A 27,277-nucleotide genomic window follows, 5' to 3' on the forward strand; every position below is an offset into this window, starting at 1 on the left:
ATTGATTATTTTTTTCTCCTCTGGTTCTCAGTGTTTTTCGGACCAAAACATATTTACTTGATTAATAAGCCCCGCAAATTCTCATCCCAGACGTTTCCCGTGGCAATGACACCAAAAAGCACCGAAATTATTCAGACGAAAATATATTTTGTTTTCGCTTACTTTTTGAAGTCAAATCATTTAAGTGTTAAATTAATAAATAAATAAATAAAATACACACAATAATTATTTTACTAGTGTGCTACAGGGCGTCTTCTCCGTGTGTTACTATTGCTCGACTTTCATTTTCTTTCTTTCTTTTTTTTTACAGATAGACGCGATTTTGTATGCTAGTTTAAAACCGATGAATACCGATAAAAAAGTATTTCTGGATACACCTTCGTGTGCATTTATTCGTCGCTAATTTTATTTTACAGGGCTAAGTGTTCTACGTCAAAGCGGACAGTCTCATTTAGACATCGATGGTTTTTATTATTATTTTTCTTTACAATACAAAGCAAAAAATATGACGTTAATAAAACCTACACTCGCATCGCGAATCATCCGCCCCGACTGATAAAGAAATTATGTTGTCAAGTTAATTAGCCCGTTACGGCGGCAGCTTTTTTTCGGAAAAAAGGGCATATTTTTTTTCTAAAATTGGGGGTGGAGGCTCCGGTATTCTATTTATAATTGGCTAAGAAAATTTTGCAACTGCTGTAAAGGTCAATGAAAGGAGTTGGCTGGAAAATAATAAGATTTTAGACATGCGCAGTGAGAGGATGCCATATTGGAATGAGTCTGTGGCTCGCTGAGAAGAGACGCTTCTTGCCTTTTTCAACTGATCGAAAGGGGGTTGTAATTTTGGACGGAGAAAAAAAGAACTTCGTCCAGGTAAGGCAGGTGGCGATTAATTATTGCCGCCTACTGCTAAAAATCATGATCGAAACGCGTTTATCGTTCATCTTTTTGATCATAGTGCTACATGAGCTTTTTCCTGGTTAAAACCTTAAGCTCATCTGAGCTCTCGTGAGTGTGTGCGTGTGCTTGTGCGTTGTATTTAAAAAGAAATAACAAGGCAAGTTGTGCAAAGTGCTCTCCGGTGACTAGGGATACTTTAAACGTGCGTGAAATAAAAATCGAAATATTTGTTTGTGTTTCTTTTTTCGGTGTTATCTGCCAATGGTTTAAAGAATTTAAATATTGACTTTTAATTTGCATTCCCCACAATTCGTTAAAAAAGTGTCACTCGAAAACGGACAGGGTAGCATCTTTTACTGGGGTTCCTGAGTATTTTTTTTCCTTCTTCTCGACTGTCTAAAATGTTCATGTGACCTTCTTTCGCTTTTTCCTTGTCTTGGTGTCTTTCAGTACTACTTGGTGGAGTTGATCCCTCTCTCAGCTCTTCTGTGCAGGGCATCATCATTCGCGCGATATTGACCCGGTTCAAAAGATAAAAAAGGAAGTCCCCAAGTTAATAAAAAAAGAGATTTTGAACATTGACAGCCGGGACGTTGTCTTGTTCAATATGGCGGGTTAAGGTGTTGTAAAACTGAAAATAAATGTTTTGATAAGGGAAAAAATGAAGCCATTTAATTTACCTGTCCGATTCTTGTCTCTTTTGTTGCACCGTGAGGTGCTCTACTGAATTAAATACAAAATAAAAGTCTTACGATCACGTCCGAATTTTTTCCAGTGTAAGACTTTCGAGTTGGTAAAACACTCTGATGACTGACTGCACCGCAGCACTAGCATACACTGTTTCGTGGTGACACTGGTGTAAATGTGTTTTAAACAGCACTCGATATTATATGGAAGCAATTAGAAGCCGATGATCACAAATACAAGCTAATGAACGGTTTTCATCTTATGTGATGACTGGGACGGCCCCCACCGAAACCAGTACAGTACGTGGTTTAAGCTGCGTATTTATCCTACTCTTCTGTTCTCGTGGTCATAACGAAAGTGACTTGTGCATCTACTGTATTGCAAATAACGCAAATGCAACTGCAAATGCCTAAATATTATAAATTGTGTATACTGCCATGTAGAAAGTAAGCTCAAGTGTAGCGTTGGTCTGTCGATTTGCGTTTTGAGATGAAGGAAATCAGAAGCCATCGGAGACTTCACCGTTGTCATCCTTGCTCCCTGTTTCCATTCTTTTTACGGAGCAGTAGATTTACAGGAGAATTTGTGACAATAAATAAAACTTGATTATATCACGCGTAGTCAGTGACGCGAAAATGCATAAGCTGTTATACCGTTAAGAGTAATGTAGAAAGAGCATTTCATAATGTGACATGTTAACTGCATGTAAATATCACGTGAATACGCTTTTAGATTAGGTTGGATAAACACATAGAAACGTGCATGTTTCTTACTCGTGTACATTACACTTGCACTCACTCCGTGCACAGCCCAGCTGTGTATATTATTAGAATTAAAAAGGAAGTAACTGTTTTGGACGCTACGGTATGAGGATATTAAAACATTTAAGAGAGTCTGTACATCCTCTTTTGAAAAGGGGTTAGGGACAGAATAGAAAAAGACCGCGAATTATAAAGTATTTTAGAAAATCAGGAAGCGAAGTGCCCGCTAATGTGATGCTGTGTGTGCGCGCGTGCCTGTGTATGAGCGCGCGCGCGCGTGTGTGTGCGTGTGTATACTTCGGGTAGGGGGCGGGGTCTGGGTATTTATATTAGCGTTATTATTCGGAAGGCTGGATGTTAGAAATGACTTGTTGATACGAACTTGGTGTCTAGAGGGCGACGGTGTAAAGCATGTGGACTTATTCTTGAAATCTTGGAATCTTCTGAAGTTTAAAAAGGCGTTGAAATATGGAAGTTGCCTCAGTATTTTCTAGAATTGTTTCCATGAAATTCGAAGAATTGTGTATCTATGCGTGTGACAGATGTGGGCGTAATTGTTTTTGAAACTGCTGAGTTATATTCATTTGGATTATCGGGAGTCTGTTTGTAGGCCTACATACAAACCTGGGAATATGATCTCGTGTGATAGCAGTCGATTTCATGCATTAATTCATGTTACTTTTTGTTTGATGTAGTTGGTGACATTTTATGAAAATGTTACAGTAAACGAGGACCAGTCAAACAGTATTCTACACACCTAGTTAATTTTTAACGTAGAACATTTTTATTCGTCTTGTATTATTTTAGATGACAGTTTTGGGAGAGGGATTTAAAAGGCTCGGGAAATAAATGAATGGGTAGATACCATCCCAATTCTGTGTGCCATGTCGGACACACAAAAAGATTTTTTTAATGTTATAACAGATTGTACAAGTAATTATTAGAAAGGTAATTAGGTTAATGGGTTGGATCTACTAAGTGAAAAAACAGCAATAGTAATGTTTAGTAGTAAATAATACATGACGAGAAAGTGACACTGGCAGAGTATCGCGACAAGATTTAGTCATAAATTCTTCCTTCAGCATTACCTTCGAAGCTGGTATTTCGAATACTGCCCTTAAACACTTTTTAGAAATCTGGGTGAGTAATTTTTTTTTAAATATGATGCTTTTCTGATTTTGAACTTTATCTTAAACCTACCAACATTTCTGCCCATTTGTTTGTTAGAGATAGTGAAACATTTTACATTTTAGCAGTGCTTTAAGCAAGGTTCATACTGGAGTAATTCATTTGACAAACGTCTTTTGTTGATTTGCACGTTTTAGTCTAGAAAGAGAGTGAAACATCAAGAGAAATAGAAAATGTAAACAGCCCTCTCCTCATTCTTTAGCAGTTACCTTCATATGGCGGACATGGCGAAACTAACAATAAATATTACAATTACAAACCTACTTAATCCAAGTCAGTTTCTTGGGGAGGCGGAGCTTATCCCACTAGACGCTGGGAATGATTTAGTGACAGACAGGGTATCAGTCCATCACCGGGCCCATTCATGCACAGATTAACACACACACTGGACCAGTTAACGTCAATTAACCCAACCTGCACATCTTTGGGGAATGTGAGAAGGAAACTGGAGTACCCAAAGAAAAAACGACGTACGCAAGGGATGGCTATGCAGGTTCTACACAGACAAGCGACCAGGAGCTGGTAATAATGCTAAATATAATCACTAAGTTTAGTTGATCGTTATACCTACAATCTATCTATCTATCTATCTATCTATCTATCTATCTATCTATCTATCTATCTATCTATCTATCTATCTATCTATCTATCTATCTATCTGATGTAAATGACCGGGTTTGGATATCTGGATTTAGCTACACTTGTACTGTTTTTTTTTATTTGTTCTGCTATTGCTTGTTAACTTTCACTTCCTAACAACTCAAATTGAGTATACTGTGCTGTAAAGTCGCCTTGTATAAAGTCATCATCAATACTACTACTACAGCTACTAATAATAATAATAGTAATCAAATCAGTCACTGGCAGTACACATATGTTGATTGTACCCATGGTATTTCCTGCGGCAAAACCACGTATCTACGGTAACTAATTATGTAGGATGTGAGTGATAATTCCCCTGGGTGCCGATTGTGCCACATAGGTTAGCAGGCTGGTAATAACATCGTTTGAAGAACACAGACGCGCGTGTAAAAATGCACAGTGTCTCTCCGAGATAAACGCCGTCATATTTCTCTTTATTAGTAGCTCTCCATGAACATAGTGCAGCTTCACACCCCGATCGCCACCGTGCTGGCTCCCCAATTACTAACGCTGCTGTATACTTTGTTTTGATTTTTAAACACTTCATACGACACTTTTTACAACTGCGTTTATCTGTATTCTTTAAAGAAATAAAAGGTAACTATACATTTTGTGGAGTTGATCAGACAAGGAATGACAGCATCGGGAGAAAAGCAGGGTCGTTGAAAGGTACGACCTCTTAGCAGAGCATCCTTAATACGCCACGCAAACACTGAACCTTTAGATTTGTTAATCTACCTAATCTCCGCCCCCACATGGAAAGGAGAAGAATTCCGGAATACTCCAAAAAGTCGTATACCGACACGCGGAGACGTTTGCAGATCCTTTACCTGAACGGGGTTCTGCAGAGCTGCAAAGTATGTTAGCAACGCTAACCAATGTGTCGACCCGCATCCAAGGTTAAAAAATGCAGTTTTTCTTAGTAGCCAAGGTTCTACTGATCGGTGTGAAACAGTTTGTAGAGTGCATTTATATGTTATTACTTCTTATAATTACCTCTTAATAATAAAGTGTGTTGGATAAGCTTTTGGTGTTCATAGGTATGACACCTAACTCTAACGTATTAAATGCTAATACGTGCTAAATAATACCCACAATATTTATATTACAGGAGAATGTTAAATGTCTCCAGTTTTGAAAAAAAGCGCCAAAGAAGGAAAATGTCATTATTTTCTTTGTCACTTTTTTTTACCAGAAGGAAGGTGTTGTAAAATGAAAACTTTAAACAGCATAAGGGGACACACAGAACACAAGCTTGTCTTAATTCTCATTACCCAATCAAACTCACAGCGTTTTATACTACAATGCCCAATAAGAGCTCATTCTTATTTGCAATTTATCTAATAAGTATATTTTAAAATGTAATAAAATTCAATAATTATTTTTCCCCAAGTTTTGTCGGTATTCTGTTTTTTGCTCTGAAAATATAAAAAAATACTGTAATGATACAATTATACCTTTATTTTTATGTGTTTTATGAATGCATACTTTTTAACTCTTAGTTTACATACTTTAAATCAAAATAGTTTGTTATGAATGAACTATACAATTTTGGCAGTGATTGCTGTAAAAAGCCTGTCTTCTTAGCCACTCTAATACTTCTATCCACATCCTAGCTTTTCTTTAGGTCCGCTGTTAGCCAAAATTAACATTTCATGTTTGAAAAACTCAACAAAGCAAACAAAGAAAGTAATGGGAGTCAATAATGTCACCTTTCAAGACTAGCAGGCAGAATAAACAGCAAAGGAAAAGTGTGTGGCTTCTGAATGAGAAGCAAAATTGGATTATATTCATTGTATGATAAAAATTAAAGGAACTGGCCAGTCTAATATGAAGGTTATCATCCAATAGCAGAAAAGCCCAGCAAGCTTTTGACAGCCACATAATGCTTGTATTCATAAGGTGCAAATTCTACAAAACATAAAAAAGATAACAGAAATGCGCATTTTAAAGAGGTTTGCCCTACAGGAAATACATGCCATTGAAAACTTTATTTTAATGGGTAAATAAATACTTTAGAGGTTTATAGTTATTTAATTTTTTAAATTTTTTTACTGTAATTAAATAGTCTTGTTTAGTCAAAACTTTATAATAAAAGAGTCGGTATGCACAAATTCATGTGTATTTTAAAAGTGAATGTTTTAGAAAAAATAAATACGTAAAAGTCAGCTGTACCATAATAGTTGAAGTACTTTCCATGTGGCTCTGGCTGAAGAAAAAGCTCTGGTGTCAGATAAGTTTGGTGACTTCTGGGCAGCACTTTTGATGTTTTAGGTCACTGCAGTCAGGAAGGATGGGTTAGTTATATTAAGGATGGGAAATTTTGACCTTAACAGATGACATTGTTGTGATGTGGATGGAGAACTGTGAGAACTTACTAAATTCAGTTGACACAGTTAGGGAAGGCAGGGCTAGAACTTTGTGGTCGAGTAATATCCATTTGTGTGGCATAAGTCACCTGGCTAGTAGCAAGATGAGATAAAATCTTAAATGTACTGGGTACTGCTGAGATGTTTTTGGTTAAAGCACCTCTTTAATTGCTGTAAGAAAAGTGGGAAAAGTAAACCTGATTTTGAACACGCGGATAGAAATAAAGCCCATTATGCCTGTATTCCAAATATGTATTGAAACATCCATCCATCCATCCATTTTCCAACCCGCTGAATCCGAATATAGGGTCACGAGGGTCTGCTGGAGCCAATCCCAGCCAACACAGGGCACAAGGCAGGAAACAAACCTGGGCAGGGTGCCAACCCACCGCAGTGTATTGAAACACCTTCCTATAAAACCTTTGTTCAGTTGGTTCAAAGGAGACTCTGGCTATCAGTCACATATTAGATTCAGGAAAGGTTGATGAACAGTGGGACAACTATTTGTACTTTGATTTGTACTGTAATGTAATGTACAGTAATCCCTCCTCCATCGCGGGGGTTGCGTTCCAGAGCCACCCGCGAAATAAGAAAATCTGCGAAGTAGAAACCATATGTTTATATGGTTATTTTTATATTGTCATGCTTTAGTCACAGATTTGCGCAGAAACACAGGAGGTTGTAGAGAGACAGGAACGTTATTCAAACACTGCAAACAAACATTTGTCTCTTTTTCAAAAGTTTAAACTGTGCTCCATGACAAGACAGAGATGACAGTTCAGTCTCACAATTAAAAGAATGCAAACATATCTTCCTCTTCAAAGGAGCAAACAAATCAATAGTGCTGTTTGGCATTTAAGTATGCGAAGCACCACGGCACAAAGCTGTTGAAGGCGGCAGCTCACACCCCCTCCGTCAGGAGCAGAGAGAGAGAGAGAGAGAGATAGAGAGAGACAGATAAAAAAATCAATCCGTGCCCTTAAGTATGCGAAGCACCGTTCAGCATGTCGTTTCAGGAAGCAGCTGCAGCTGCACAAAAGATAGCAACGTGAAGATAATCTTTCAGCATTTTTAGACGAGCGTCCGTATCGTCTAGGTGTGCGAACAGCCCCCCTTGCTCACACCCCCCTACATCAGCGCAAGAGAGAGAGAGAGAAAGTAAGCTGGGTAGCTTCTCAGCCATCTGCCAATAGCGTCCCTTGTATGAAATCAACTGGGCAAACCAACTGAGGAAGCATGTACCAGAAATTAAAAGACCCATTGTCCGCAGAAACCCGCGAAGCAGCGGAAAATCCGCAATATATATTTAAATATGCTTACATATAAAATCCGCGATGGAGTGAAGCCGCGAAAGGCGAAGCGCGATATAGCGAGGGATTACTGTACTGATTTACTGTCTGCATCTATAAGGAGTGTAGCTGCTCCATGCAGGGGAGCTTAACTGTCTCCCAGCCTTGTTAAAGTTGTAAGGATAAAGAGGACTAGAAATTTGGCCAGTGAATTTGAACAGCAGTATCAACTCTTCAGTATTGGTGAAGATCTCTGTTTATGTGTTGTGGAAGGTAGCCTCGGACACAAGCAGACAAAGACAGGATGTCCCAAAACATACACGTTTATTAATAATAAAAGTCCGCACACAACACAGTGCCTTGCACCAAACACCCTTGAGTCAGTCCCTTTCTCCTCAAGTCTCCGGATTTCTCCTTCTGCCTTTCAACCTCTCCTCACGAGCGTTGCCTTCTTCCTCCTGACACGGCTCACTCACTTGAGGGAGGCGGCCTCTTTTATAATCACCCAAATGTGCTCCAGGTGCTCTCCGATGAACTTCTGGCGGCACTTCCTGGTGTGGCGGAAGTGTCGTATAAGCACCCGGGAACGCTCCGGGTGTCCCTGGAATTCATTCCCCCCAGCACTTCCGGGTGTGGAGGGAGTGCTGGCTTCCAGGGCTCCACAACTGTCTGGGCCCCCCTGGAGGTGGCCCTCCTGTGGTCCAGGGGAGATATTGTCCCTCTCCCGGTCCCTCCAGGTGTCCCGGCTGGGCATGAGTCCTGGCCGTCTGCCAGAGTGTGCATCGTTGCCTGTGGTGATGATGACCTCTGGGGAGTGACTGACAAAAGCCACAAAAATCACATCCATCAGACAGAGGTCACACTCTGTGATAGGATTAGTGTGTGTTGCTGTTAGGTAAGCCATGCACATTAACATTGATTGATTATAGTGGGTGATGCCTGTAAATTAACCTGGGCTTTTTGGGCACAGTTTGGTGAGAATATAGACTGACCTTGATGGGGCTATTTGCAGGCAATCTTGAAGTTTCTTTTTAGTCGATAATCTAGTGTCTTGAGGTGTGACTGATGTTAATATAGCTCATCACTAAAAATGGACACTGTTAAATCTTCTTCTTATAGTGTTTGTGAGATTGGTTTTTCTTGGTGTGATGTGTTACTCTAAACTCAGTTGTTAAGATTATCTTTACGTAATGCTGGGTCTTTCTGTAATTCTAAAGATTTTAAGAGTTCTCTTACAGCACTTTAGTAGAACAGCTAATTTTTTCTAATTCTTTTTGTGTCATGAAGTTTTGTAGGTAAATTCTAGTTATTATTAAACAGAATGTTTGTATATTTTAATGTGGAAAAATAAGCACTAATCTTTAAACAACAGTTTCATATTAAAATGCAAATGTAAAGTGTTACAATAGAGATGTACAAACTTCCAAGCAGTATTTGTACCAAAGACCAAAGAAAAGGTGGTAAATAGTACTCTTTAAAAATTTCAGAGGGTGGACTAAAAGAAGTTTTCCCAAGACACCACAGCAACAAAGAGTGCATTACAAATATGTGGAAACATTTATTACTGCCTTAGTATCGTATATGGCAGCACAAACAGCAAAAAAGAGAAAGCATACTTGAACACATATGCAAGTCATATGTTCAGTGAATTCAAGAAGTAACTGCAATACTGTTCAGTTATCATAACTGTTTAAGTCAAGAGCTCAGGACTAAATTAGGCAAGGACTTGGCTTGTAGGGAGGGAACCTAATATTTGATTGAGAGAAAAAGGAATGTGAGTTATTGTAGTTAATGTGTTGGTTGGATTTGTAGGAGGGCAAATAAGAAAGCTAATCCACCCCCCTCCCCCCAAACACATGCACACTTGGGGAGTAGAAACATATAATCTAAAAGTGAAGTGGGGCTGCTAAATTTTGTTTGTGTTTGTTTACACTTGTCTGTCTGTCCATACGTCTGTGCGTCTGTTCATCCATCTATCTATTTATAATAAGTCACTTCAGTGCTGATTCACTTAGTCTTTTAGTCTTTTGACTAGGGGGCTCCGCCCCCTGCTCGCTTCGCTCGCCAACCCCTGGCGTTGGGACATGAGAAAGAGTCAGATGTATGAATTAGATATAGAATAGTGTGCAGCTTTGGATGATGCCAATAGAAATAACAAATAGAGTGTTTGTCATATATTAATGTTTTATTGGAATATTTCTTCGTATACAACATTAGTAGTAAAGATGGTGTCTTCTCCTTGAATGAGTCTTCCTTGGCATGGATTATTTATAATTTTAACTTTAACGTCAGATGAACGGCGAACACGTGAGAAGGCAACATAAAGTTGTCCATGTCCAAAAACGGGTTCAGAGAGGTAGATGCCAACCTTGTCCATGGTCTGTCCTTGTGATTTGTTGATGGTCATGGCAAATGCAGGTTTAATGGGGAACTGTCGGCGTTTCAATGTAAAAGGTAATTCTAGGTCAGAACTCGTAAGGTCAATTCTAGGAATGAGAACAGTATTGTTAGCATGTGATCCTGTAAGAACTGTTGCTTGAATAACATTGCGTGTCATGGTGTTGACGACCAACCGTGTGCCATTGCATAAACCCTGTTTTGTGTTAAGGTTTCTTAATAGCATGATTATTGTTCCGTTTTTAAGGGCAAGGTCGTGTTGTGGTAATCCGGCAGGGTTAATAGTGTTCAAATATTCTAAGGGGAAATTTATATGTTCATTGTCGTCATCAGAGTCAACTTTGTCTGAGCTTAGAAAGATCTGTGTCTCTCCAGGAAGTAATGAAATGACTTGGTTATTAATGTGATTAACATTAATATTTTTTGGACATAATATAGTGCGTTGTGTTAACAGGGGTATTTGGTCTAATGTGATTGCTGTTCCAAATATCTCTTTTACTAAGTCGTCTGAGATAAAGGATTGTGGAATGGAAATAATATCTGGGTGAAGTCCATCTGTATTTGTGAGTGTACCATTTCCCAGTTGTATTAGGCAACTGTTATATTCTGGATCTGGACATCGCATGTTTTGTACCAACTGTATTGTTTTAAAGCAATGCCAATTGTCTGCGTATTTTAAGGTGGACTGAACAATAGCTGAGCGCATGGCATGTGGAACAATAGCTAAGCATTGTCTAAAATCTTCTCCTAATAAAAGAACTTTTCCTCCAAAGGGAATATTATTATTTATCAACGTTTGTAGAAGTTTATCAATGGTGTTGAGTAAGTGACTGGATGCCATTGTACATTCATCAATAATTATCAGTTTTGCAAGACGGATGTCTCGGGCATTGCTACTGTGAATGTTCATAGTGGATACTGATGTCTCTGTGATTGGGACCGGTATTTTGAATATTGAGTGACATGTACGACCATTTATTAACAGATTTGCTGCCACTCCGGTTGTAGCATATGCGATAATCATCTGTTGTCTTGCACCAAAGAAATGTATAAGTGTTTCATAAAGGTATGTTTTTCCGCTTCCTCCAGGGCCGTCAAGAAAGAAGCATTTGGGTATAGGGCTGTTGTCCTCCGTGGCATGAATAATTTGGTGAAAAGCATCAGATTGTAATTCATTTAAAGAGGAAAGCATAGTTTGTGCAATTCGTTCTTTATACCTATGATTATACAGTATCTTCTTCTGTGTCACAGACAATTGTCAAAACAATTCTGTGGTCATACCAAATAAGATAAAACACAACTCACCTGCATATCTTCGCTCACTTTTTTGTATGTCTGATACGCGAGCTCTTTCGGTTTGTAATCGTGCTTCTTTCGATGCAGCATTTTGACACGCGCGCTGAATGTGTCTACGTTCATTGTGTCTGTCCATTTGGGCACGTCTCTGTAACGGTGTCACTTGTGCTTTCCTTTTTTCGATCCGAGACATTTTCTCTCCCGGTGTTTCAGAAGCGCGTTTTATGCGCCGTCGTCTATTTTCTTGTTTCTTTCGTGTACGTGTGTTTGTTCCCGTTATCCTTTCCGAATCGTTTTGTACCCGTGAGCGTGTATTCATGACTTGTTTCTTTCTCAGCATGCGAAATATGGATAAGTAATAAGGCGGATCGCACTCACTGTTAATATGTATCCTTCTCTGCAGTTGAACGGTTAATAGTGCTTTATTGAAAGGACATACACCTATGCTGACACCTATGCCGACACCTATGCTGCCTAGTGTGACCTATGCTGCCTAGTGTGAAGGTGCTGACGTTCACTTTCGAATATGTGGCTTTGGGTGTCACTTCTTATGGATGTGTGGGGGGGATCGTTGTTGCGCGAGCGTTTTGTTTCTTTTTGTGTTCCTGTGTCTTGTTTGAATCCCCCTCTTTGTGTGTGTCCCGTCCCTTGCTTGTAGGATCTGTGGGGTGGTTTTGTGTTCTTTTTTTTTGGTCTTCCATGGGCTTGTTGAATCCCCCTCTTGGTGTGTGTCCCGTCCCGTCCCGTCCCGTGCCTGTAGGGTGGGGGGGGTATGGTCGTGCCTTGCTGTTGTGCGCTCGTCTGTTCTTTTTTTTTGGTGTGTTTAGTTTCGTGTGCAATGTGTTTCGTGCTTTCCCCTCGTTTGAGTACTCTTTTATGTGCCTTTTCCTTATTTTGGTGCTTGTTGAGCCTCATTTTTGTGACTCCTTTCTGTATGTGCTCACTCCTGTTTTCTGTGCTCTTGTCGGACTCTTTTTGCGCCTGCGTCTCTCGCGGACCCTCATCCGCCTCTCTCGCCCTCTTTTGTCCGCCTTTCTCGGGTCCTCAGCCGACTCTCGCGGACTCTTTGTTGCGCCGGCGCAGTACGTCTTTTTGCAGCTACGGCCCATGGCCGGATGTGCCTGCGTCCATCATCCGGTTTAGCATTCTCGGTTAGTAATATGGATACTTAGTTCCAGAGTGTGGTGGCAAAGAACACTGGTTAGTGACACAACTGACATGGTTTGACAGAACTTGCTCTACAAATGTAGTGGAACAAATGAAGTAATAATAATACATTTTATTTATATAGCGCCTTTGTCATGCTCAAGTAGGAATAGGCAAAAGAAAAAAGCCTCAAAAATTAATTTCAACCTCTAAGAAGATTCTTTTGGGTTTGCTATGCATAGCATTCATTGATTATTCCACTTTTTGAAACTACTTATTCTAATTGAAGGTAACACTTGATCTTGGCAGCATTATATGTAAAACTATGGTAAGAAAATGATGTGTCAGTGCTCTGTGGATATTGTATACTATAATTTTAGATACTGGTGGAAGAAAACCCAGATTTGTAGTTGCTGTAGAGAATAGAGGATTATTTGGGGAGAGTGTGATGACCTAAAAGTATGGGTAAGACCAGTGCCTGGAGAAGTTGGAACAACGAGGTGTTATCATGGGCCTGTAGTCTGTGTAGGTCTTAACAAAAATGTAAGGATAGTATGTGCTTTAATGGGCTGGGAGATGCAATATGAGTAGCTCTGCATTGGCAACTGTTAGTTTATCTGCATAATATGGAAATAACCTAACCGTTTCAGAACCGCTTAATCTAATTTACTGTCACAGGATAATAGAAACAGTCATAATTATAAAGAAACATTTTTAGTTTTAATTAGAATCTGCATGCAAACATATTGTATACATAGCATTGTAATTGAAATAAAATTGTAATTGTTGCTCACGACAAAGCATATTTACGCAAGTTTTTCTGTGATTCTCTGTACCACAGGTTGGTGACTTAATTTTTATCATATCCAAATGTATGGTGAGTAAGAAGTTAAATTCATGCCACCACGCAAAGATTGGGAAATTAGGATCCTCTGTCAAAAAATAATAAAAATAACACATGAAGTTTTTGTAAAAGCTGTACATTTTTGACAAGTCAGTTAAAACCACTATACATGCAAAAGATGAGAAAAAAATGTTCAAATTAAAAAAATAAGAACATGCGCAGAAATTTAAAATTATTTTGTCTGAAAAGTTGCAGAAATGTTGGCCGAATGTCTGAAGAGATAAATCCTATTTTAGAAAATAATCGATTCACACACCCTTCTTGATCCAAAGCTGTCAATCTCCAGTAGAGAAAATGAAAAAATTCTTAACAATTTTTGTGAGTAATATACTTCACAAAATGTGAGATTGTAGATGCCACCCATTTAAGGATATATCTAGAATAAAAATCCAGAAATAACAACATGTGTTGAGAAAAGGAGAGAAAGAGAGAGAAAGAGAGTACTGGCTGACTGCATTACATCAATGAGTCATTGAGAAGGCTGAACAACCCAAGCCTGTCTGCAACCAGCACAAACTGTCAGGAAAATGTTTTGTTGCATTTTGTACCTGGAGCTAATATATGACAAAGTCAGATTTACTTCACTTCCTTATGACTGATGAACCGGTTCCACTCCTCTGTACATTTTCTAATAAAGATGTCTCAGTTGTGTTCTGTATTTAAACATTTCCAATTGTTTCCATATTTTTTGATGACTCAGCCTACACAGTATTTCCACGTAGCATCCAAATTTAGAACGGAGTTGTTTTTTTTTTGTGTAAATGAAATTTTTACTACTTTAATGGTTGCAATTGATTTTGTGTGTTTCTTTACTGTCGTGGGAGTGTGTGGGATTTCTCCAGGAGATCTTATTAGAAATAGCTAGTAATGGAGTGACCTAGTTAGTTCAGCTTAACATATTGCTACCTCATCTCTCACCTGGATCAGCAAAGTGGAAATGATAATGATACCAATGTGACGATAATCAGCCTATAAACCTATAAACTATCATCCTATAGTATACACCACAATGCACTGTAACATAAATATATTTTTTACCTTTAATCTTTAAAGCCATTAAATATTTAAAAAGTCAACATTGTTGCCATCCATTTATTTGGCATACTAATCCAGTTCAGGGTTATTGGCAATGAGAGTCCAGCTCTGCAGCATTGGGTGCAAGGCAGAAAATAAAACTGGACTGGTCATTAATCCAGTATAGGTTACAGTTAAGTACATTCATTTGTGTTAAGGACATTTCAGAGTTAACTTAACATGCACAGCCTTAGGAAATAAACTAGACTTGCAGGTGAAAAACTTATGCAGACTCTTCATAGACAGAGCTCTCTATATGTGAGCAGCAGCATTAACTGTCCACCGTGCCACCATGCTGACCAAAACATTGTCACAGTGTATCTTGTTTTTTCAGAACTTCCTGAAATGTCATAGGCTGTATTTTTATTTTTTAAAACGACTTATCTTCTGTTATTTAATTTATAGCAAAATAACATTGGTTGACTTTGAAATTCTTTTCTGTCTTTCAGCACTTTAAAATATAGCATAAAAATAAGTTTGTGGTGGCAGATTTGTTTAAGTTTAGTGATGAAATCTACAAATGAATCCAAGTTTGCTATGCACATTTAATGTAGTTCCTGAAGACTCAGTTCTTCCTTTAAGTGTTATTCATGTTATGTGCAGAGGAACTGATAAAGAATAATAATTGCTTTGTAATAATAATTATAATCGAGTTATAATAATACAAACAGCTCTGCAGAGAGGCTTTTTACGAGAACATTAGTGCTGAGTGATTTATCACTGTCATCAGTAGCTTTAGATAACCATTATAGCCTTATGTGTTTAGTCATGGTTTGAGTTATTGCTTTTAATTCACTGGGGCATAAAAGAGAAGGTTTAACAAATGAAGAAGGGCTACTGAGTGTAAAACTAAATGTAAAACACAATGTCAAATTTGTTTAGCCTTGTTTTTGTATCTTGCAGAGAATAAGCGGTCTTAAGGGGATTCAAGAGCTGTAGCATCATAGATGGGCTTAGTCTTATTGCTGTAAAGCCTTGGGAGTTGATTGTGAATTGGTAGCTGATTGCAGGTCAGGCACAAAAATAAATGAATGAAATAAAACTGAAAAGGCTGAAAAGTACTCTGTACTGTTTTTTCTGTTTGTAGTGCTATTTGTGTTATAGCGTTAATCATGAAGGTGAAAAGTGTGGAAAAAGTAATTTAAAATAGACCATTTTAAATATGTTACTTAATTTTTTAATTTACAAATAAATCTAATAATAATTAAACTTGACTGAAATCCCAAATGGCCAGTGTAATGTACAGTATATCCAAATGCGTTACAAATAAACCAAAAGTTAAAGAAGGACTTGTTAGTTTTTACTTATGAAGTACTTGTTTTTCCATAATATTATGACTGCATTTACATTTTTTTCAAAGGTTATTTTCCCTCATTTTTATTCATATGCCGTCTACAAGATGGATATGTGTAATATACTGTAAATTTCCTTTTTCTGTTTTATCTGTTAATGACAAATATTTTATGAGATTTGTCAGGTGAGGGAGACAAAATTTTTTTTACTTGTATGACACTAGAGACTTGGCGATGTGTTGCATGTTAATTAGCACCGGCAAGTAAGAATTTCACTGGTGTTTGTACATGTGACAATAATGACACCATAAGCCAATAAACCTATAACCTGACATATAAATCTATACTCCTATTAAAGGAAGTGCACATAAAGCCTTAGCAAAAAAAGTAAATTCATTGATGTCAATCAATTAATTGCTTAAATTAATTAAGTTCTTACTGTATTCACTCTCCAAATAGGCTATCCCTGGGGTTCCCAGATTAATTCTTGGTGTGCCACTGTGGCTGCGGGTTTTCATTACAAACAGTTTCACAAATAAATGGTTCAATCTTACTTCGAAATGATCTAACTGTCTAGTCTTTTTCTTTTATTTTGCATTCAGAAATATACGCTAGTATTTAGAAGTAAGCAAAACTCAGAAATTTGCTGAACATTTGCATGTCCAGAACATCAAAATTGTAAAAAACAAGAAAAGGAGCAATTATTAATGTTGGACGCAAACAAATTCTGTAATTTTGTTTGTTAAGCCTTTTTTTCTAATTAGCACAATAATGAATGTAACATTGAAGTAGCAGCTCTGCTTTAACATTCAGTGTCATTTACGCTTGTGTCTGCACTTCTCATCACTAATTGTTTTCTTAATGCTGCACCAGAAAAGAAAAGCAACCAGCTAAGCAGTTTGATTCATGAGACATAAGAGTGAAACTGGTTGGAATGAAAGCCTGTAGCCATAGTGGTACACCATAAGTGAACTTGGGAATATCGGCTCTTTGTAATTTGTAAAAGTGTGTTTTTAAGTAAAGACTCATATTCATAGTTCTACTTTCAATAGTTTTTTTTGTACCCATAATCTATGACCATAGGCATAGTCATATCTGCCTCTGTTTTATAGCATCCCTAAGTTGCATTACATATTGTTAAAGCCTGCCTGGTGATAGGCCTACACTGAATATAGAGCGGCATGTACATACATGCAGTGCACACTATGTGACTTTTGGCTCTGAAGCTGGACTCTGAAACCATAAAGTTGCAAGTTCAGTCTCAACTGTTTGCAGAGTAACCACCACTTGGTCAAAATTCTAATGCAAACGTACGTCACATTGATCAGCACTTATCCTGTAGAAGGGGTGATTGACGCTTGTACACACACATCCAAGAGTAAATATGAAGCTTGACTATGTAATAAATGAAGAACAACAGAGATTTTTTGTAATTTTCTGGCGGCTTTTCTGATCAATTACAAAACTTACTTTTATTTAGTTTTTGAAAATGCAGTGACGTGGAACAGATCTGAATTGAACACAGTTTTTGTGTTTAACTGGAGCTGCCCATTGGCAGAAATTCCTTTTCTTATTATGAGGTCACTTTTCATTCAAGAAGTTTCTAGTTGTATCATTTGAGAGTCACAATATAAATTAAGTGTTTTGTCTTTCATATGATATGACCCAGATTGTGGCTTTAATTTCTAGAGCATGTAGAGGATTACTCCTGTGAGCGATTCTGTGGCAAAAATAAGTGCATTTTATATATAATCACAGATTCTTCCTTATAGTACAGTATTATTGAATTCTACAAATTTTTTTTGTTTGTTTTGTTTGTAGTTTTTGGTGCTGGTTGTACTTGTCGGAACCTCTTGGGGAAGCAATATACCAAGAAAAAACAATTTAGCAATATTACTTAATATTACAAACATTACAACACCAATTTTAATGTATTGTTCTACTAGGTATTATCACTTTTACAGTCTCAAAGCAAAAGGACACCAGGTTTGAATCTTTAACACAGTCAGTGTGAACATGGAGTTTGCAAGCTTTCCCTGTATCTGTGTGACTTTTGTTCTGTTACTGTGGTTTCCTTTTACAACCCATACAGATGCAGTTTAGGGTAATGGTTGATTCTGGTGTGAATGAATGTGGTTTTAGCTTGAATGTGGACTAGTGAACCATCTTTGGATGCTTCCTGGTTGTGAACGTGGAGTTTGCAAGCTTTCCCTGTATCTGTGTGACTTTTGTTCTGTTACTGTGGTTTCCTTTTACAACCCATACAGATGCAGTTTAGGGTAATGGTTGATTCTGGTGTGAATGAATTTGGTTTTAGCTTGAATGTGGACTAGTGAACCATCTTTGGATGCTTCCTGGTTTGCAACTTATGCATCCCAAAACCCCAAAAGTTGGTCTAAATAGGTTCTGTAAATTTATAGATGGATATGTAAATGTTATCAAGTGGATAGAATAGTTGCATGTTGTTTATCTTCCCCGCTTCACAACTCAAGGGCCCTGCGTTCAGTTCCCAGCCCAGTCACCGACTTGTGGAGTTTGTGGTTTGGCTTTCCTTCTGCATCCCCATGAAATGAAAGTTGGTATTAGTGTTAAAAAGATTAGTTAAAAAGATGTGGTATAAGTCAGTATCCGTATAAGTGCCTTGCGTGATGGAGTGGCGCATTATCCATAGTTGGTATGTGCAAAATAATGCACAATAGGATTGAGATGTCCTATGTCCTTCTAATAGAGAAATGGTTTAAAAAAACAAGACAATTTGGAGAAAGTGATGAATAAAGTATTTACTAAAAGAGACTGTTAGGAACAATGATGACAAACATTTGAGTTTGAACTTTAAAGGGCGATTCTATGATGCAGGCAATATAAGTTTTGGAGGATCAGTTCATATTTACTAAAACATGTTAAGTACAAGATTCTGATGTGTGTTTTATAGAGATGCTTCTTGTTGTGGAACCAAACTGCAATATAAGTTTTTATGCTATCATTGAATTTCTAAGAATAGAGAACAATACATCCTCAGAAAGTCATTCTCACCTAGTCAATGTATACCAGGATATATCCCCTTTATGTCCAGAGATGGTCATCAAAATTCTGCCACAGCAGGAAGTCTCTCAAAGATGACTTATTGATTGGCCTGACTTTGGCATAAATGACTAAAGAAAATGTTAACATTGCTAAGTAAATTGTAATGGAGAATTGAAAGTGATGATATGTGAGATGGTACACACTTTAAGGATTAGAATGCATTCTCTATGAACAATCAAACATGCTCAAGGTTTGTACAAAGGTTGATTAGGGAATAAGGTATCATTGCAAAGTTTTCCAAAGATAATCTGAAGTTAAAAAATTTAAAAAACATTTCACAACTGGAGGTGAAAACTGGATACATCGCTATGATCCAGAGGAAGTGTGTTGATTTTCCAACATTAAAGGAATTCAATGCCCAAGCTACAGTAATTTCCAGCAAGATCATGTGCATAATATTTATGATTTGAAGACCATAGTCCATATTAATTATATGCCTCAAAAAGCGATCCTAACCTGTTAATATTATGCTGACCTGCTTTGGTTTTTGCTGTAGTCACTAAGGGAAATGTGGTGAAAAAAGCTATCAACCCATTACTAATCTACTGCCCTATGAAAATGTGGATATGAAGACATTTCATATTCTCCAAACGGGGACATTTGGGACCAGCACCTGTTCCCAATCTGAAGGGATGTCAAAGGTGAAAACTGACAGGAGCTACAGAGCAATTGTTGCACAGGCAACACTTCTTCTATTTCCTCTTTATCTTTTTCCCCTTTTATGTGGGGTCGATGTGCTTGATCAACCTTCTCCATAGAGTTCAGTCATGAACCTCCTCCCCTGTCAAACCCTTTCCCTTCAGATCTTCTTTTACAAAACATGTTATTTGAGTGGCATAGAGAAGCTTTGTGAACATTGTAGCAATTACATTAGTGTTCACAAGAATTATGTTCAAAAATTAAACCTATTAATAATACCTTAGTAAAACTTCGATTGTACTGATATTTCTTATAATATGTCAGGCTTAAAAGTTTTGATTACCTCTTTTACTGTGCCGTATTGCAAAATCTCTGTAAAATTAATGTTTAATAACCTTGTATATCAACTTCATTATACAGGCTAACAATAATAAAGTCAAGCAAACTAAGCTCTTGGAGCCTGAAGGAATGGGGCATCTGCTACTCAGACAGAAAACTAATGATAGTTGATATGATTGGTTATTTAAGGCTCTTTTAGTAAAGCAAGATAAAGTTACAGTATGATAAAGGATACCCCAATAGATTGCTCACTGAACAGTTAAATCCTGTTGTGCATGAATAGTAATGTTAGAGGAAATAGGGATTATTCATCTTAATCTATCTAAAAGTAAGTAAAGTTTTTCACATGCGACATTCCTAAAACCTGACCTAATTAGATAGGTGTCTAACAGCAGTATATGTACACTCAAGTACATTGTGGATGGTTTAAATTGAAATAGATGTGCCTGGGATCTCATTCTCATTTAGTTCCTTGATACAGCAGATCTGGAACTGGCCATTTTACTCGTAGTGACCAACTTTGTGATTAGAGATGGGCCATCTATTTTTGAACAGTCTGAGAAACTATAATATCCAACTGCAGAGCTGCAGTACTATATGTCACCACAGGTCAACACCAGCAGATTCATGGCAGAAGTTTGGTTAGTGTGGTTAACGTGTAGTATAAATGGTTAAGGTTAGGGGTTAGTGACTTTAATGTATAGTCTAGATGTGTAGTGACATCACTTCCAATGTGAAACTGCTGGTGCAGTGGGATGCTTCTGGAAAAATGCCAGCCACATCCAAGAAAGGTAGCATGTGCCTATAGATAGTTGCTATTTTTATTTTTCACAAGAGTGAAATATGTTGAATTCTATGTATCTAGACTCTTGTTCCTATGATTTTGTTGCTGGTAAAAGCTTTGCTGACTACTTCGTTGACACACCTGTGAAATACGATTGTTATCATTAAAGTAAAAATCCTCTGTTAACACATTTTAAGTTACTTTTATTATTTATTTATTTTAGAGGATTGGACTGAGATTGTTAGAAGACAGTGTAGTGGGTGGGAGCAACCAGATATATCTGCAAGGATGGGTGAGCAGACTGAGTGTCTGAGTGGGATGAAGTGGGCGTAGGATTACAAAAACAGTTTTACACACAACTTTAATGTAATGTGCTGGCAATGTGTGTGTATTATAACGATCATTTTTCACACAGATGTGGTCCAAAATAGAGAGATGGTGCAGGGCCCTAGACCTGGATGGGACATAATTGTTAGGTAAATGGTATTCGTCAGGATTGATTTTATAGTTTAAGAAGCACAATGCTTTCAGTCATTCCAAAATTTTATTGTGCATCAAACCTGAATGTTTAACAAAAGAAATATGAGTTTTGTCTTTCTCAGGGTAAAATGTAAGTGTCCACAATTATTAGGCAACTATGACTGTGAGCAATTATTAGGCAAGTAAATTACGAATCATTTTTTTCTAACTTACTCTCAGGTTTTGCAGTAATTGTAAGAAAGAAGTAACATAGCACAAGATATAACAATTAACAAGTAACATTTTTGGCCTTTCAGTGACCAAAATAACCCCCTTATTTTCAAAAACTGCTATGAGATTCCCATCCAATGGGGTCTTGTCAGTTTCTTGATTTGTACACAATGAACTTCCAAATGCTGTTCAAAGAGATGTATTATCCTCCTCACTGTAAATCTCATATTTGAGAAGGGCCCACAAGTTCTCAGTAGGATTTAAGTCATGTGAGGAAAGGGGGCAGGTCCTCATTCAGTCATCTTTGAGGCCTTTGCTACCTAGCCACGCAGTGGAGTCCTTGGAAGAATGCAATGGAGCATTGTTCTATATAATTTTCTTCCTGTACTACAGCTTGAAGAAAGTGAAGAACACGGCCGCAAGTTTGGGAGTTAATTTTCAGTCCATCTTCAATCTGAAATGGTCCACTATCTCATCTTAAATGACAGCAGCCTACACCAGTACTCATCCCTAACATTGCTGTTGCTTTTCTCAAATTTGTGCCCTGCATACATTAGTGATCCAGCCATGAGCCCACTCATTTGGTCCATCATTTCATTTTCTCTGTTCATAGAACCTTGAAACTTGACGGTTGGTGGCAGGATTGGCACTCCAGCCATCATTAAAACTTCACACACCTCTGAAACAGCAGACAAGACTCATTTTAGCTCACTGCGGGTGTAGCTCTGCTGCAGCTGTCCACAGGAAGGCTGCTCACATTGTGCCCTTGGGAACCTCATCCCCAGAAGAGTCCAAACCACCATAGATCCAATGGGGTTAGGCCTGTTAGAGTTTGGAACTGTTGCGCTGCACGGCAGAACTCGGGTTGCCAATTGAGGCGACCCATCTGGGTATGCATTATTATCATCTTCTTCTGTTGATTGGGGGCTTCATAAACTCTCTGCCAGATCTCTGTAGGTGGGTACACTTGTTACTGGTCTGGTCACTCTGATGGCTGTTGTACTCATGGAGTTGCTGTTGCTTTGGCAGATCAGCTCCTTTGGATGGTGTCCAATGTCACTCCTTTCAATGAGAGAATTAAGAGTCTTGGATTAAGACACTCTCCATGTGGCTTGTCTGTTGTCTTAGTGTATAGTCCGACCACAGTGAGTGATGTCTAAGTGAGGGGGGCATTTTATTCACAGCTGTGTTTGATGGGTGCCTGCAATTTGACACTCCTGTGGTCATGGGTGACTTCAATGCGACCACTGGCACTGAGAGGGCTGGCTATGAGGATTGTGTTGGTCCACATGGGTCTTGCGACTGTAATGAAGGTGGCACCATGTTCCTTGACCTTGCAGAAGGTCAGGGGTTGCAGATCGCTGGAGAGCCTGGACCATTTCAGACTCCAAGATCAGACTTTTTCTAGTGAGTTTCCTTACAGTTTGGGTGAGGAACTTGCAGACTTGGGTGCGACTGACGATCCTAATGTGATGTAGGAGACCTTCCGTGACAAGAACCTAAAGGGTGCTGAGGGCTGTTTGGGTGTGGCCGGTCTTTCTAGAATGAGGTATTTCATCCCGCAGGGCTCCCAGATATTACTGAGAGGAGTTGTAACATATGGGTTGATGGTAACTCCAGTCTGTACTGGGAACTGAGAAGGACGGCTGTGAGAGCTCTTAGAGCAGATAAGATGGTGTTTGTTAGGGAATCTGTGAGCAAGCGACACACCATCTATGGTCTAATGACCCACGTCCTGCTCACAGAGGAGTCAAAGCATTACGCACATCCAAATCTGTTCCTCAGAGAGTCACAGTCAGGGCAGGTGATGGAACTGTCCTTATGGATGATGTTGCACTTGTGATCCACTGGGCAAGCTACTTTGAGCAGCTGTTTAAAGCTGATCCTCTGTCTAGATCAATGTTTTTTGAGGCTGATCCTCCAGTTAGCTTTAAATCACCCAATCTCACTGAGATTGCACAGGTTTTGAACCAGCTGAGGGCAGGGAAGGCTGCAGGGATCTGTGGTGTCCGGGGTGAACTTCTCCAGGCTGGTGGTATGGCTGTCCTCCTGGCATTGCAAGCAATCTTTGCTTCCATTTAGGAGACTGGTATCATCCCAACTGACTGGAAAATGGGACTTGTCATTCCTATCTGTGAAATGAAGGGTGATTGCCTGGATTGAGGGAAAACAGGGGTATAACACTGCTCTTGGTGCCTGGTACGGTCCTTGATAGGGTTATCCTCAATAGGATCTGTGATCACATGCTCACCTACCAGTGGCTGGAGCAATCTGGTTTTATGCCTAATAAGTCTACCATTGACTGCATCCTGGCACTGAGGGATCTCATCGAGCGCAAATGTGGATATCGCCGTAGTTTCTTAGCAGCCTTTGGCGATTTATGTAAAGTATTCAACTCAGTTGATCAAGTTGCCCTCTGGGACATCCTGAGACTTCACGGGATTCTCTCCAAAGTTGCTTGATATCATGGCCGGCCTTACACTGGTACTGTGAGTGCTGTGCAGAATGGATTCAGAACCTCTGGGTTTTTCCCTGTTCTTGCGCCTTCTATGTTAAATGCTTTTGCATTTGTGGGTGTTGGGCAGGGTCATGGGCCCAGCAGCTGTGTGGTAAAGAGAAATTCACTGATCATGACTGCCGACGATGCTGTGATCTTTGTGGAGTCAATGGAGGCTCTGATTGGGGCTCTCGAGAGACTGAGCGAGGAGTCTGAGTTTCTGGGCTTGCAAGTGCCCTAAACGAAAACCAAAATCCAGGCCTTTAATAACCTCTTGGGAGCAGCCATCAGCAGTGTGTCTGTCTGCGAAGGAAACATCTACTTCGTCAAGAAGTTTACTTACTTCAGCAGCGATGTTCATGTCTCTGGTGACTATTTCCATGAAGTCAGTAGATGGATTGGGAAAGAATGGGGGGTCATGAGGTTGCTTGAAAGAGTTTGTGGTGCTCCTGATATCTCTGCAAAAAGACGAAGGTCCAACTCTTTAGAGTCCTGGTGCTCCCTGTTTTGCTATATGGTTGGTTGGTACTGTGTCTCTTTGGAGAATCCTTGGGTACCACTGGTTTGACTTTGTGTTGAACAAGCAGTTGCTCATAGAGTCCTGAATGAGGCACATTACCTGCATTGTGAGGGAGCATCAGTTAAGGCAATATGGCCATGTGGCACGATTCCACGAGGGTGATCAGGCTCGCAGGATCCTCATTATTAAGAACCCGAGCAGCTGGACAAGGCCAGGGGATGCCCATGTATCATCTGGCTGTGACAGATAGATGGTCAATTTCAAAAGGGTGGGACTGGACGGTGTGTCTGCCGGGGGGGGTTGCGAAATGGGATCCTTGAATGTTTTGTCATGTGTGGGTGCATTAATGTACTGTACCAGTGCATCCTCCCCAACCTGACCTGATAAAACCTTTGTAAAATCAGTCTTCAGGTGCACTGCAGGTAGGATTTAATTCTGAAATATGGTGGCACTGGAGACTTAGGAGTCCTGGTAGATTCATCTTCAGTTCTTCTCGTTAAGATTTTGCAGTTAATTTACGCCTTTTCTTCTTCACACGTTTTTTGCCACCCTACTGACTCTTTGGAACAAAATGTTTGATTGTTCAGCACTAACCCCTCAATAGTTTATAATTTCCAGTGTGCTGCATTCGTCCAAAAAGCATTTTACAATTGTTCAGTGTCAGATCTCTTTTTTGGGCCATTTTACCAGATGTAGCAAAGCAGCCAAATAATTTATACACACCTTAATATAAGGTTTTAGTCACTTTAAGCCACCCTCCCTCATTAAACAATTATATATCATATGAAAATGAGTATCCAGGTTTATATCCCGGGACGACAGAGGGCACCCCTCACCTGGCTTGGTACAGTGTTAGGGGTTTGGTGCATGGAAGCTCAACCCTGCTGGGGACCATGGCCACCGCCAGGGGGCGCATGGAGAATGCCGACAAACCCAGAAGTGCGGCTAAAATGAGATTGAGCAACCCCTGGAGCACTTCTGGGTGCTTTATAAAAGGGGCTGCCTCATTCCATTCAGGGACCCAAGGTCAGGATGTGGAGGACAAAGCTTGCGGGAGGAGGAGTGGAAGTGGACAAGAGGCAGAAGAGAGACAGAAAGGAAGTAAGTCTGTGGTTATTGTGCTTGGTGTACTGTGCTGCTGTGGGGACCGAGGGAAAAGCACTTCCCCACTGAAATAAATGTGTGCTGCATTGAACTTGGGCTCTGTGTTTGTGGTGTCTGGGATTTGGGGCGCTGTATGCCCCCTACTGTCCACACTGGCAATGTGAGAGCTGATTCAAGAGAAATAACAAGAGTTGGGGGATGATCTTGGTAACTGAGAATTGATCCTATATGAACATGGAACCCTCAAAATATGCAGGTACCATTAATAGGGAGCCTATACCTTTATAAGATCTTTTTTTGAGTGTGTGACAGTGACACACTGTATTTTGGAATTCAGGTGGATATATTGTAATCACTGTGTTTAAAGATAGTAAGTGAACCAAGCGATATCATTGAAAAATCACAAGATTACAGGATTTAAAATAGAACATAGTCTTGTGACAGCACTATCATACATATGATTTCTCAGTGATTAGGGAGAATGCTGCATTTAATAATTTGGTGCATAATTGCAAAAACATAAGCATTCACAAAATACATTTAAACAGGCCAACTTATCGCCAGGATGCACATTCCAAAATGTGTTAATGCTGGAGTAGGTAACAGAAGAAATATGTGGCCTGCACGGGTTAGTCCATCTGGGTTCTGTTTCTATAATGCAAGTATTACCGTATGAATTAAATAAAATGTAAGTCATTGGCTTCCATTAAAAGGAGATTTTAAAATATATAGCTGAACTGCATTCAATTTTTAAGCACTAAAAAAGAATTTCTGAAAACTTTGAATGGGCCCAGCAGCATAATTTATGTAAGATCATAGCTTATGTAATTTTTGATAAGCAGTATTTCTTTCTAATGATTTTATAGTTCATTTAAAAAAATGAACATTTGTAAAAGTAAAATTAAGTTAACATGTACTCAGAATGTTCCATCATTTAAGAAATAAAAAAATAATGTATTGGCATAATGACTTCCATGGATTTAGCAGTGAATTGATTTATACAGCTGCATTTAATAGCTCACAGTAGAATTAGATACTGAATAAGGAAAGATAACATGGAACGTCAAAGAGGTAAAAAAGGGATTATTGTTAAGGATGATTGGGGGTTGGGGGGTGTGGTTGGGGGCAGTGCGGCCTGATTGCCGCTGTGACATGCACCAGAGTGCCTTTTCAAATTCTCATGGCTCTTCACAGATCATCATGATGGTAAAATATAAATAGACATAAGGAAAAAAAACTGAATGATAGCACTGAATACAAATCTAGTATCAAACTAATAAACACTAAATAAAATACAAATACATACACTTCTAGGTTAACACTAGAAAACAATAAATGGGAATAAAATACAAAGTCCTAGAAATTCAAGAAGACAGTAAACAACACTATTTGTGATACAGAGTACCACCATAAAGACCTTAAACAGAAGTTTAAACTGACAGAAAGGGTAAGAATGCCAGTGTAAGTTAATTTGGCAGTGTCTGTGGCCTGGAGTGGGCAGACAGGACTGTAGAGCTGCAGGAGTTTACTGATGTAATATGGGCATTATGTAGGATATCAACAAGATTTTCTTTTCCTCCTTCTGATATTCAGGGAAAATGAAAAATAACAGACATTAGGTGGAGTCATGAAGCAATATTTTGAACCAAATATACCGTGATAATAGATTAGAAGA

At 38.9% G+C, this 27,277-nt stretch overlaps 1 protein-coding gene across 3 annotated transcripts in view; it reads left to right on the top strand.

Annotated features, from left to right (window-relative positions):
- The first annotated feature begins 740 nt into the window (after window positions 1-740).
- The window catches only part of sfmbt2 (Scm like with four mbt domains 2), a 417,083-nt gene continuing 390,546 nt past the window's right edge, over window positions 741-27,277 (top strand). For 2 of the 3 annotated variants that reach the window (XM_028814085.2, XM_028814102.2), the window contains exon 1: window positions 741-873. The gene's annotated coding sequence lies outside the window, so the exon portion shown is untranslated. Of the gene's footprint in view, window positions 874-2,698; window positions 3,489-27,277 lie in introns of those variants that run through there. The other variant, XM_028814094.2, reaches the window with a different exon arrangement.

This window comes from Erpetoichthys calabaricus, chromosome 1 (genome assembly GCF_900747795.2).
Source record: "Erpetoichthys calabaricus chromosome 1, fErpCal1.3, whole genome shotgun sequence".
Lineage (NCBI taxonomy): Eukaryota > Metazoa > Chordata > Cladistia > Polypteriformes > Polypteridae > Erpetoichthys > Erpetoichthys calabaricus.